The following is a 14974-nucleotide window of genomic DNA, read 5'->3' as shown; positions in this document are numbered from 1 at the left end:
ATATATACAGTGTAACAAAAATAACTTGAAATTTGTATCAATATTCTATATTTCTCTAAATGATAACAAACATCCATAACCCACCAAATAACCAAAAACCACCCACACCTCCCAACTCTTGGGAATGTGGACATAGTTTGCTCTAAACCGCTTCCTGCTGACTCTGGGCTAAGGCATCTTTAGGGGTCCCTGAGAAAATTTTGGGATAATGACCAAGTCCTGGGAAGACTAGCAGTAACCTTTGTTGAAAGATATCACCTGTCAAGATTCAGGAAGTCTCCCCTGATCAAATCTGATCTATATTATTCCTGGAGGAACCTACAACTTCTCATCTCCTGTGGGAACAAAACTCCAAAGCATTTTTAACTTCCATTTGACAAATACGTTTTCTGACTTTTTTTAAAGTTAAAGCATTCCTAAAGTGTACAGACTGATTTATTTCAACAGTCCCTCTTTCAATCCCATGTCTCTTAGTAGCTGTTTTGTTTGCTTATTAACAATCAAAAAATTCAATATCAACACAATACTATACAGAATCCAAACTCCCATTGTGTTACCCATCTTACGTGGCTTTTTTCTTTTATATTACTTTTACTCTCTCTTTAAAGACTATATTTTTAAACTATTTATTTCTTTCCATGACTGTCCATACCCATATTCTTTCTTTCTTAAGCCTATTCACATTGTAAAACATACTGGAACATGTTTGGCGGTTTTTTTGTTTTTGTTTTTGTTTTTGTTTTTTCATCTGGACCTCTTTTACTGCATATCTTTTAGCCATTTTTGACCATGTGAGCACACCTTTAAATGGCTAACCTACACCTGGATCCTCTCATTAGCTCTCTTGGCTGGCTCCGCCCACTTCCTGGGGTTAAAGCTCATGGCCCAGTAGGAGGTTCATGACCAAGAACTGCATTCAACCTTCCTAGAGTTCTAGAATGCTGATGCTTGTGCCATGGCAGGCGTTCTTTACTTAGTTTTTTGTTCCTACTTAATGTACTAGCTGCTCAACATCAGTAGTACGGAAAGTCACATAAAAAGTGTGGATAGAGTCGGGTGCCAGACACAGATCCAGACAGGTATCAAGTCCTACATCTTAGCTACTGTGATGAGGTACCTCGCTTTTAAAACAACGGCTTACCACATCCCTCGATGTGACATATCAAAGATAAAAATACAGCTAGAGATTATCATGCTGTGCCAGACATCAAAGTAAACTTCTATGAGGTGATCAATGGTAAAACACTGCAATACTTTTGAATACTAGCACTCAAAAAATAAATAAATAAATAAAATAAAATACCTCTAAAGTCTTTGTTGTTATTGTCTATTTCTTATATGTGTCCCAAATCTACTAAATTCTTTTTTGTTATTTGCTGTCATCAATTATTGGTGCTGATGTGAGATTTTTTTGAGAGGAATAGATGTGTTTTACATTACTGTTGAATTAAATTGACTTTGTGATTGTCTTTTTCACACTTGCCCTTGGGTGAATTTAGCATCAGTTTTCTATATTTAAATAGGTTTAATAGGCATCAAAACACCAGTCAGTAACATCAATATCCTTTGTTTTAGTCATTGGTAAAGTGACTAATATGAAGACCTGCATAGTAGAAACGTTTGCAGTGAAATCATCATAGTGACAAATGCCTATATACATCTATGTTTGCTATTATGCTCCAATTATTCATGCATAAACTTTACACATTGAAGTGCTTCATTTTGGGAGGCATTTGGGTTTTTTTTTTTTCCCAAGACAGGGTTTCTCTGTATAGCCCTGGCTGTCTTGGAACTCTCTCTCTCTGTAGACCAGGCTGGCCTCAAACTCAGAGTTCTGCCTGTATCTGCCTCCCAAGTACTAGAATTAAAGGTGTGCACCACCACCACCACCCAACTATTGATTCCATTTCTTACCTGCTTGAAAACCATCTGAAATTCTGCTTATTTTTCTACTCTAAAGAATCAGTGCAGTTTGCTACATGAATTTTTGAGAACCTTGTTTATAAAATAACCTTCCTGAAATCAAATTTTTAAAAAACTTCTATTTTTAACCTAATTGGACTCTAGGCAGTTATTCATTAGAACTAAATGAATGTGGGGGGGAATGCAAGATTCATTCAGGAAAAAGCCATTTTAGGTAGGATTGAAATGAGAAAAACTGTAATCATGCTAATCTTTGCAGGGAAAACAACCACTTAATATTTTTTAAATTATACTAAGAATGTTTAACAAATATTACATTGAAGGCTTGATGTTCTGTGTCAGCTCAAGGACATAGAAAAATATTTTCAGTTACTGCACAGAACTGAAGCAATCACCAATGACTTCTGTTTGTTCCATTCACAGCTCATGAATAATCATGAATTAATCTCTAGTTATGATGATTAAACCCTTTCTTATCATAATAGCTACAGTGCTTTGTTTTTTTTTTTATTTTGTGTGTGTGGGTGTGGGTGCTCATGTGTGGGCACACTTGCGCACATCCAGACCTCAGTTGCCACTGGGCATCTTCCTCAATTGGTCTCCATCTGCTTTTTGAGATAGGGTTTCTCATTGAACCTGGACTTACTCATTTGTCTAGAGTAGGACCCAGGGAACCTCTTGCCTCAACAGCCTCAGCTCTGGGATTTTAGGCACTCATCGCTCTGCCTAGCTTCTTATGTAAATGCTGGGACTCCAAACTCAGGTTCTCATGGTTACATAGCAAGTACTTTACCAACACAGTAGCTAGTTTCAAACTTGAACCTCAGTTAATCATGTTAAGATCTAAGAATGATTTAAGAAAACAAAAGTTGGGAAATGCAATGAAGTCGACTGTTATAAATATGTTTCTTGTAGGAACGAGAAAGATGAAAGAAATTCTGAAAAAATAAACTTAATTTCAGAGAACAAATAGAACAAAAGGATCAAACAATAATAAAAGGGAAGCACTAGAAATCTACAAAATTAAAAGAAAATCCTTTAGCTTCTTCATAGCCAGATGATGCAATTGTACTGTCATTTTTTATATCCAATTAAGTATAAAACAGTAAGAAAAATATTGATCTGTAATGTTGAAATGGAAATACATTCCATATCTATTATTTTATGTGGGAAAAGCCAAAGAAATACATATATGTGTGAACATTATAAGGAGAGAATCAGGATCTCTGTAATAAAATGGAACCTCGGTGCTTACTCTAGGTAATTCTTTATTGTTTGACTTTCCAATAGAACTCTTTTTGTATTTCCTACCAGTTTACCTAAAAACTCTAAGTATCTAAATGCTTGATGAATGTGCACAGCCTTTTTGTAAGCAGGCTGTGCTATAGACTAGAGATCATCGGGGCCAGATTGCAACTGTAGAGCTGTTTAGAATCCAGTCCCAGACCTTCCATGGCTAGACATGAGGCATTATGAGTTCAGATCAAGATCCACAGACTTCAATGCCTTCCTTAGAAAAATAAGGAGAATTAATCCAGGGATATCATCAGCTTTTCTGTGTATATATTACTATAAAAAGGAAGATTCAAGTCAAAACTTTTCCAGCTACTGTTTTCTTGAGGAATTTCTAAAACCATGTAAGAGTGTTTTGCCTGCATCTATCTGTGCATCACGTGTGTGCCTGGTGACCAAGGAGGCCATAAAAAGGCATCAGATTTGCCAGGAACTGGAGTAACAGACAGTTATATGTCCATGTAGGTGCTGGGAATCAAAGCTGTGTCCTCTAGAAGAGCAGCCAGTGCTCTTAACTACTGAGCTGTTATGCCAGCCTTGTTCCAACTTTTTATACACACTTAAGAGGATGCACACATAAATACTCCCTTGTATACACACTTTAGAGGATGCATACATACATGCTTCCTTATATACTCACTTAGGGCATGCACACATACACACTCCCTTATAAACACACTTAGGAGATGAGCACATACACACTTTCTTCTCTGCACGCTTAGAGGATACATACACACATACTCCCTTTAAGAAGATATCAAGACCAAGACCATTCTCTAAAGCCTCCCACACCACATCCTTACCTGCAGGACTTCTTAGATTTTTTTTTTATTAAACTGGTTTACATAAAGCCATCTTCATTCAAGTGTATAATATCCTTGGAGCATATTCCACATACCCTCAGTCCCCACAATCCTCCCATTGGTCAACCCTCCTCTTCTCATTAGTCCCCTTTGTTCTACAAGGTGGCTTCATATTCACTATCATGTCATCAGTACATGCATGGTTTTATGTAACTATATAAAATCTACGACTTACAAATTGGAGAGCTATACAACATTTGTCTCTCTGAGATTGGTTTATTTGCTTAATAGAATTATTTTTTGCAAATGACACAACTTCATTTTCCTTTATGACGGAAAAACTCCATTGTATATATCATAATTTTTTATACATTCTTTTGTTGTTGAACACCTAGGCTGGCTCCACAACTGAGCTGTGGCTAGTGCTACAAAATGTGCCAGTGTCTCCATGATGACCTCAAGTCCTTCAGGTACACGCCAAGGCATAGTTTAGCCTGGCCATATGGTGTGTCTACTTTTAGATTTTTAAGAAACCTCCATGCTGATATTCATGGTGTCTGGACTAGTTTATATTCCTACTAACAAGTATAAGGTTATCTTTTGTCCATATGCACACCAACATTTGTTATTTGCTTTCTTAATGACAGACATTCTGACTGAGGTAAGATAGACTCTAATGTAGTTTTGATTTGCATTTCTCTGATGGCTAGTGAAGCTGAACATTTTTTCTTATGTTTTTGTTTGCTGTTTGTAGTCCATCTTTTGAGAAATTCTGTTCATTTCATTCACTCATTTATTCATTGGGTCACTTGAATTCTTGTTTAGTTTTTTTTTTTTTAGTCATTTGCAGATTTTATATTTTAATTATCTCTCCAATATCTAGCTAACAAGGATTTTTCACCCATTTTGTAGACTGTTTCTTCACTCGGTTAACTGTTTCCTTGGCAGTTCAAAATCTTTTTAATACCCTAGGGCCCTACTCTTTCGCCTGTTGATACTATTTTCTGAGCAACTGGAATCCTACTCAGAAAATCTTGACAATGGCAAGTCTTTTGTCTACTTTTTCTTCTATCATTTTCAGGGGTTCAGGTCTTTAGTAAGGCTTTTGATACAATGGAGATGGTTTTTTCATACAGAATGAGAAATAGAGATCTGGTTTCATTCTTCTATATATGTATACCCAGTTTTGCCCACACTGTTTGTTGAAGAGGCTCTATGATCACCAGTGCATATTTTTCTGGCACTTTCCATCAAGCACAGCTGACTATAGCTACACAGGTTTATACCTGGAACATCTGTTCTATCCCACTGATCTCCATGGCTGGTTTTGCGCTAATATCACATGCATTTTGAGTACTATGACTCTGTAGTTTACCTTTAATTTGACTATGATGGTAGCCAAGCTCAGAGTTTCTTCTTCCTCCATATGTTTGTAACTAGTACATAGGAGGCTATTGATTTTTTATGTTAATTTTGTATCCTGCCTTTTTTCTAAAAGTTCTGATACCGTCTAAGAGTTCTCTGTTGGGGTAGAGTCTCTTATGTATAGAATCATGTCAACTATACATAAGGATAGTTGAAATGTTTCTTATGTGTTTGTATCCATTTTTTCCTGTTCTTGTCCTAATGTTCTAGCTAAGACTTCAAGTCCTATATTAAGTGTGCAGACAATGAACACTCTTTCTTGTTCCTTATTTTAGTGGAGATGACTTCAGGTTTTCCCCCATTGCATAATATTGGCTATAGGTTTGCCATATATTGCCTTTCTCTGGCTCTATTTCTCTATCTATAAAATGAAAAGTGAGGATTACATCTATCTATGGTGATTATAAAGTATATGCAAAGTACCTAGAATGGTGCTTAGAACTCAACAGTGATCACCGTTATACACAGTCCCAATTAATTCTTTGAGGATGTTCCTATACTCCTACTTTCCCTATGAACCTACAATATTTTAATGACATAAAAGTCTAGGTATTTTTTTTCAACTAATCTGGGCTCATAGGAGCTCACAGAGTCTAAACTGACAACCAGGGAGCCTGCATGGAACTGACCTAGGCTCTCTCCCTATATGTTACAGTTGTGTAACTTGGTCCTCTTATAGGACTCCTAACACTGAGAACAGGGACTGTCCCTAATGCTTTGGCTGGCTTTTGGGAACCTATTCCTCATACTGGGTTGCCTTGCCCAGCCTTAATACAAGGGGAGGTCCTTAGTCTTACCACAACTTGATATGCCATGTTTTGTTGATACCCATGGGAGGCTGACCCCTTTCTAAGCAGAAACAGAGGAGGAGTAGATTGGGGAGTGGGGGAGGTAGGAGGAGGGAATGGGAGAAGAGGAGGGAGGGGAAACTGAAGTTGGGATGTAAAATAAATAAATAAAATTAATTAAAATTTAAAAAATAATAAACTTATGATTAATTATTTTAAAAATCTAAGTTATTTGGCAAATATAAAGAAGTAATGGCAAATGCTTGCCTTTACTTACTTTTTTTTACTCTGTTTCATACCCAGATGACCCGCTGAAATTCAGTTCAGGCACTAACCACATGAAGTTAGTTCAGATCCCATAGGTTAAAGGGGACAGTTCACAACAAGATAGTCCTCAGTCAATACCGATTGGTTACAAACTGTTGTTCAATTCTTAGATGGTCTTTTAATAAGAAACCCAAAGCCAGATATCAGGGTGAAAGCTGAAAGATCAGAGAAGCAGAAGAGCCAGCTGCTAGTTCTTACCTCTACGAAATACTCAGTCTAAAGAGAGTGAGTTCCTGCCAGGCGGTGGTGGCACATGCCTTTAATTCCTGCACTCAGGAGGCAGAGCCAGGTGGATCTCTGTGAGTTCAAAGCCAGCCTGGTCTACAGAGCGAGATCCAGGACAGGCACCAAAACTACACAGGAAAACCCTGTCTCGAAAAACAAAACAACAACAACAACAAAAAAGGAAAATTTAAAAAAAAAAAAAAGGGAGAGTGAGTTCCTGTTTCTTCATGCCTTATATACCTTTCTCTACCCTGCCACATTGCTTCCTGGGATTAAAGGCATGTGTGCTTCCCAAGCAAAGGCATGAGATCTCAAGTGCTGGGATTAAGGGTGTGTGCCTCCACTGCCTGACCTCTATGTCTAATCTAGTGGCTGGCTCTGCCCTCTGATCCTCAGGCAAGTTTATTAGGGTACACAATATGTCCCCACAACAAACCTAGGATATTCCCACAATCCCATTAAATTAATGATTTACTACTATCTCATAAAATTCAAGGCTATCTTATATATGTTATTAGAGTTTATTACAACAGATATAACTCAAGAATAAACAAATAAAGACATCTACAGAGTGAGTTATGGAAGGTGCTACAATACAGAGCTTATTGCCTTGTTCTGTGGAACTGGGCACCTTCCATCTCATAAGCATACTCATCTACTACAAAGCACCATTGATATTTAGTTTTCAGAAGGTTTTTTTTTTTAGTTCTATTATATTAGGATGGCTGATTGAATAACTGTCCACAAGACCAAACTCAATCTCTAGCCCTCTGCTCTTCTCAGAGGCCAAGCTAGCTCAAAGCTTCAACCTTCTAACTCACATGTTTTGAATTGCTGGTGACAAGTCCCCATCTTTTTTTTTTTAAATCTTTTTTTTATCTTTTTTATTTTTATTTTGCAATACAATTCAGTTCCACACATCAGCCACGGATTCCCTTGTTCTCCCCACTCCGGCCCCCCTCACCTTCCCCCCAGCCCACCTCCCAGTCCCACCTCCTCCAGGGCAAAGCCTCCCCCGAGGACTGAGATCAACCTGGTAGACTCAGTCCAGGTAGGTCCAGTCTCTTCCTCCCAGGCCGAGCCAAGCGATCCTGCATAGGCCCCAGGTTTCAAACAGCCAACTCATGCAATGAGCACAGGACCCGGTCCCACTGCCTGGATGCCTCCCAAACAGATCAAGCCAATCAACTGTCTCACCCATTCAGAGGGCCTGATCCAGTTGGTGACCCCTCAGCCATTGGTTCATAGTTCATGTGTTTCCATTCGTTTGGCTATTTGTCCCTGTGCTTTATCCAACCTTGGTCTCAACAATTCTCACTCATATAAACCCTCCTCATTCTCACTAACTGGACTCCCAGAGATCCCCCGGGCCTAGCCATGGATCTCTGCATCCAGATCCCTCAGTCGTTGGATGGGGTTTCTAGCACGACAATTAGGGTGTTTGGCCATCCCATCACCAGAGTAGGTCAGTTCGGGCTGTATCTCGACCATTGCCAGCAGTCTGCTGTGGGGGTATCTTTGTGGATTTCTGTGGGCCTCTCTAGCAAGTCCCCATCTTAAAGCCATCCAGAAGCCACCAAGAGTCACTCTACTAACATAAGCAAGCAAGACTCCTTTACCACTCAGGAAGCTCCAAGAGTTTTATAGAGGTCCATGCCAGAAGCCTAGACCAAAGACTTGGTCCATCCAAACAGGTTAAGTACTTAAGGTGAAGACAGTACTTAAACCTGACTACTCCAACATTAGTGTGCCTGTCAGTGTACAGCTGCCAACACAATACCATCCTTAACCATCTATTCATTTCGTTCCCTGACTTCCAGTGAACAGTCCCCATTTTGTACCATCTCTCTACAAGAATCCTAAGAGGACTCCCAGCACTGGTGACTCAATGGTATCAGCTTTACATCAAAGCTTCTTGGGTTCAAATCTAGGGCTCTGCCATGTCTTAGTTCATAGACAAATTACTTTAGCTGTCTATGGTTCTATTTCTGAGTAAATGAATTAGTACATGCAAAGTACTTAGGATGGTGCCAGAAACTCAACAATGCTCATCTTTATTATATGGGCCCAACTAAGTCTTTGAGAATATCAGGTGTTCAAAGTATGGTGTTTGAGTTCAGTTTTGGATAATTGTCACTGGATAATTAAGAACAGTGAGTATCAAAGGAATTTTATTTATGTTTCTAAAATCTAGGCTATTATTTGTCTTCATTTTCTCTCTAATAGTCTTCCTCCTGTGCTGCTTATAAGCTACCAGCAAAACCAATTTATTTCTCCTCCACCTCCACTATTCTGAAAAACAAGAAAAAGAACTGAAGAAGGACAATGACTTTTTCTCTTATTCCTAAATTACCCATTAGTACTAAAGACTAGACCTAGATGTCTGGAGAGACCAGAGGCAACAATCACCCTTGAGCCCGCTCCATGCTGGATTGCTTTTCAGAGAGCTCTGTCTCTCATGCTAGATGGAGTGAGCACCCTATGCTCTCCTCTCTCACCCTATGTGACAGTGTGGGGAGCCTGTGTTCCCCACATGCCTTGGTACTGCCAACCCACTGCCTAGTAGGTGGTTTTCACATGGCATCACAAGCTCTGTTTTGCTTAGGACATTGTATATCCTAACTCACCATCCCCAAAATATGACATTCTAGCACAAGGATTATTTTCAGTTGATGGTGATTCATAGAAACAGGCTGTCCCGCTGGATCTGCCTGGAAACAGATCACAGGTTCCCTTGAGAGGATGTTTCCAAAATCCTCTTCTCATCAGGGGAGACAAGAGGGCACAACGAGCCAATACAAAGGATCCATCCAAGTAACTTGACCTGGCCTGCAGTTATTTTTCTATATGTTAGCCTTGCTGTAACTCACCTCCCCTCGAAGCCCAGAAACTCTTTCTCTTTGTCTTTTCATCCCCTTGAACATTATCACTCTTGGCATAAAAGCCTCTGATCCTAGCCATTATCTTGGAGACTTCTTTGTTCTTTCTACAAGGTGTCCCTTTGCCCCTGTGCCACATAAAACTTTCGGTATCACATACACTGGTCTGCCTTTTCTCCTTAATCTGCTGTCAGTTTGTTTCACAGACAAAGAACCTCTCATTAAGTGTGAAACTCTATTATAAATATATATGTATTATTAGAACAAATCAATTTGCGTGCAATAGTGTGACTCCCACACAATCCATATTAATAAATTATTTCCATAGCATTCTTAAAGCAGAAGCATCATAATTTTAAAATATATTGAATTATTTAAAATAAAAGAGGATGAGATTTTTACATTAAAGATTTCATACTAAAGATTTCGCTCAAAGCCATCCTTCAAAATACAGATCACAAAAGAAGAAGAAGAAGAATGGAGGAGAACTGGGATAGACATAACCCTTACAATTGTTGAAAGACTCTCGAGAAGGGTGAAATATACACATTCCCATTGTGTCAGCTGACAGGCATGAGTAACAATGGCTTAGCCAGTCAATGTAAGATGTCTCCACAATGAAAAGATCTTTAGCCAAAATACTAAAGTCCTTGACTGTGGAATGTTCCAGCCAGAGTTAGGTCATCTTCTCGTGGTATTATCTGAAAAGGAAAAAAAAAATTATGTAATTCAAAGATAACCGAAGAATCTGAAGAAGCTGCCAAGATTGAAGGGTCTGAGATCTCTGCTTATTATGAAGCACAGTAAAGATGTTTAAACTGTGGACATTATAAAAGTGGTAATATTTTACAGCCTAGTTTTAGATAGCTTCACCCACGAGTGGCTGGGGCTGAGTGAAGCAGGTATAACGGCAGTCATCAGGCTCCAGCATACTCCACTGGCTGTGTGAATGTGGAACTTGCAGAAAGATGGCGAACTTATCAAAAACGTGTTGATATGATATATTGACAGATAGATCTAAGCAGTGGGACATTAACAAATAAGTATATTTAATGAGCTCAGGAGACAAAGAAGAGTCAAAAGACATTCCCTAAAGCCCGTGACGACAATCCTTTATGAGAAAACTACTGTATGACAGTTCTTACAAAAACAAGGTAAACTGGATACACACAGCAAAATGGAGATGCTTTGGTATCACGGAAGTTAGTGGGAAGCTTTGGACTCAGTAGATACAGACTCAGGGTTAAAATAGTGGGATTGTGGGCAAGGAACAGAATGTACCTGTTACAAACTTAACAACGATAGCATGACTAATGAACTCGGAAGGTGATGACGAAGATTGGTGGGAGAATAAGAGTTGGCTTCCTCATCCCACTTGGAAGTCAGTACAAACTGTCTAAACGTGAAGAATAGATATCTTCTTTTAGAAATATATTGATGCTTGTAGCTATGAATGCCAAATATATCTCACAAAGGATTTTTTAATATTTTCACTATAAGAAATAACACATTTGAGGTGACGGATGTTTAACTTGATTTTATATTGCCCAATAAACTAACAATGTGGCTCAACAGGTAAAGGCTAAGGCCACCAAGTCTGATGACCCAATCCCTGGGACCCATGGTAGAAAGAAAGAACTAACTCCAACAAGTTGTCCACCACCACAGTACACATGCACATGCGTGCACACACACACACACACACACACACACACACACACCACATACACACACACACACACACACACACACACACACACACACACACACACACACACCATACACACATACACATTCATATACACAGGAAAAAAATAGTATTTAAAAAATGTTCCCGGTCATTCTCAGCTACATAGCAAGTCCAAGGTCAGCCTGGATTTCATGAAACTCTGTCTCCAGAAGAAACTTCTAAGTTAGATGGTAGACTAGAAGCTGCATCCGAGTAAGAAGATTAACTTGGTCAAGTAAAAAATACAATGGACCGTAGAAAGACAGAGACAGACATAGACACAGAGACAGAGAGGTGAGAGGAGAGAAGGAGAGAGAGAGGAGGGATGGAGGGATGGAGAGAGGAAAGGAGAAAGGGTAAAGTGCACAAGAAAAAAATCATTATAGTTCTCCCCATCTCATAAATGACTTTCTTCATCAGGACTTCCAGCTAGCATAGAATCTTCACATCACTTAAAACCCAGTGACAACAAATGCCATCCACAGTATACGAGGCAGCAGTTCACAGCTTCAACGCAACTCCTTGCTCAAAGAAGCACACCCCTTTGGTTGCTCATGGCCTCTTACGAGTACAAGACCCATTGTTTACTGAACAAAAGAAACAGAAAAATGGTGAGCAGCCAGAGAACCTAGTTCAACACTGGAGTCTCTGGAAAGAGGACACAAATCAAGTACAATTAGGTTTAATAAATCCTGGACAATGGAGGATGAGAAGGCATGAGGAATGATGGGAACACACTGACAGCCCTTAGGTAATGACTATGACTAAAACGAGACAAATCCTTTGGCCAAAGGTGTGAATGGAAAGTTGGGTTCAAATTAAGTTTCGTCCTCAGTGGGTCAGTAGACAGCTGGGAACAGCTGACTTACAGCTCACAGACACCGCTCTCAGAAAAGGCTGCAGTCAGAACAAGAGAGGTGTCTGTACAAGTCTGCTACTCCAGACCCAGAAGACCCCAACAATGAACTCACAGAGCCCACAGAAGGTCCAAAAATCCTATTTGTTATAGGCAAGAAACACCAATACCCCCCAAGAAAATCTTTTCCTTCCGTATTTTCTTCCGGAAAAAAAAAAAAACCTAGAATGAGGAGGAGGAGAGGAATCTTGCTCCACAGTAGCAAAACAGCTGGTCCGTGACCTTCTGATGTAATTAAAGTCTATTGGTGCTGATCAGGGAGTCGACACTTTATTACATTTCATTTTCTAAGTGCTTTACAACCACTGTATTAACTAATTAACAGTAGAAACCCGATGTTTCTTGGAAAAGATTGCTGTTGCTACTTTTTTCCCCATCTTTCAGTTGAACTTCTTTTTTTTTTAACTCTTGAGATACAAAATGCATACAATGGGTGATATTTAAGCTTTTCAAACTAATGATTACAGCAAGAAGCTCATTCTCTTGGTACCTCTAGAGTTGAGCAGCAATTAATAAGGACATGAACAAACCATCTAAAGAGAGAAGCAGTCCACTCCAGCTCATAAATGCCCATCTGTGAGAATCATTGAGCTCTGCAAAGGACAAGGAACAGCAATTAGAAGATGTTAGTGTTGCCATGGTTGCCACATCCTCCAGAAGCATATGGCAGAAAGCTGTCTATCCCCACCAGCACAGAGGACCTTGTCATGGGTGTAAATAGAGATCTTTCTTCCTTACCTCAAGCAGTTTTTAAATCAATGATAATTAAGCACTTGTCAAAAGAACGTTGGGGCCTAGGAAAATGACTTAATAGGCAAGAGTGTTTGCTGTCCTAGCTTGAGGACTTGAGTTTGAATCCCCAGCACCCAAGTTTTAAAATAGCAGAACATGGCAGCACTAACCCTAGCATTGGGAGGAGGGAGAAAACACAGGAAGGTCACAGGAGCTTGCTGGCCAGCAAAGTTTGCCAAAACAGTGAGCTTTGACATCAGCAATAAGGCAGACAGCAGAGGAGGAAAATCCCAGAACTCACCTACATTATCATGGCCATACACTCATGTGCTTGTACCATACAAACATATTCCACATAACACACACACACACACACACACACACACACACACACACACACAAAGAAAAACACTATGGTATTCCCTTCGAACACAAATATCTGCTAAGATGACTCTGTGGGTAAAGGTAACTGCTACCAAGCCTGAAGTCCAATCTCTGGGGTTCATATGGTAGGAGAAAACCAAACTCCATGAGCTGTCCTTTGACCTCCATAACTGTGCTGTGGTCTGCACATACATATACACATACACACAAAATAAATCAAGAAATTAAATATAATTTGAAGGCAAATGAATTCATGCAAAGTCTATTAAAGGCTCACTTATAAATGAGGTTGAAGCTGTCAGGGACCATTCACTCCTGCTAACCTAATGTGAAATGGGCAAGGTCCTAAGAGCAGAGGTGATCCTTGTTTCATATAAGGATGGTCATCTGTTTAATTTAAGAGCTGGGAGATTATCAGGCCTGCTTATTCACTTCCTCTCTGCTCATAAAATTCCTGTCTGTCAAGGCCAAGTTCAAGTCCCCATTGCAGAGAAAAGCTTCATCCAATACAAAAGACAGCCTTGAGTTGGGCTCTTCACATACTTAGACGGGTTTTCTTTTTACATCTGTGAACTGTTGATTCTTTACAGAAAATGAAAATAGTAATGCATCAATAGCTGTATATAGAGTAGGATTGGCTTTGTTCTCTTGACTTTTCAAAAGTTTTTTCCATTATTATAATGCTAATGTGATGGCTACTGCTGAAATGTCAGATTTGTCAACAAACTGCCCAGTCATTATAGATATTAAACAAAGCACTACAATAAAAATGCCAATGGTTCATTGTATATATTAGATTTAGAATCAAGTAGACCTGGTTAGAAATCCTCATTATAGCCAGGTGTGGTGGCACATGGGGAAGCAGTCACAGGTGGATCTCTGTTAGTTCGAAGCCAGTTTGGTCTACATAGTGTATTCCAGGGCAGCCAGGGCTACATAGAGAGACTCTATCTCAAAAAAAAAGAAAAGAAAGAAAGAAAAAGGAAGAAGAAAGAAAGGAAGGGAGGGAGGAAGGGAGGGAGGGAGGGAGGGAGAGAGGGAGGGTAGCTGAATTGTGGTGGTGCACACCTATAACCTCAGCACTTGGGAGGCTGAAATAAGAGGATCGTATGTTTGAGACCAGCCTGTCTCCAAACACAAAAACAAAAAAAGAATCTTAGTTGCAATACTTAGTAAGCAAGAGCCATGTATCAGCACCATACTTTATTGATTTCCCCCCGCCCCAGCATCACTCATAATGTTTAGTATATACAAATATTAAATATTTGTTCAGTGACATTGACTTATTCTCATAAATTACACATGTATATTCATGTATAGGACAACTTAGGAACTCAGATACATTATAACTTGCCTTCCTCTTGTTGTATTGTAACAAGCAAGTTCTAGAAGAGCCTTTAAGATCTTCTTGGTAAAATCAGCCCTCAAAAATAATGGGGTCATGTAGATGTTAATTTAGCATTTCTGGAGTATACCCGTTGTGGACTTAGCATCTTCACACTCCAATTCCTGGGGTGGTATCAAACCTGTCCTTACCCTATGACCTGAGC

General features: G+C 39.4%; 1 long non-coding RNA gene across 1 annotated transcript in view; it reads right to left on the bottom strand.

Annotated features, from left to right (window-relative positions):
* Nucleotides 1–8938: 8938 nt before the first annotated feature.
* LOC131923415 (uncharacterized) overlaps nucleotides 8939–14974 on the bottom strand; it is a 36539-nt gene continuing 30503 nt past the window's right edge. Inside the window, exon 5 of the long non-coding RNA XR_009382603.1 lies at nucleotides 8939–10364. This is a non-coding gene — a long non-coding RNA (uncharacterized LOC131923415). The remainder of the gene's footprint in view (nucleotides 10365–14974) is intronic.

The sequence above is a fragment of the Peromyscus eremicus genome, chromosome 13 (genome assembly GCF_949786415.1).
Source record: "Peromyscus eremicus chromosome 13, PerEre_H2_v1, whole genome shotgun sequence".
Classification (NCBI taxonomy): domain Eukaryota; kingdom Metazoa; phylum Chordata; class Mammalia; order Rodentia; family Cricetidae; genus Peromyscus; species Peromyscus eremicus.
This window is presented reverse-complemented; position numbering and strand designations above follow the sequence as displayed.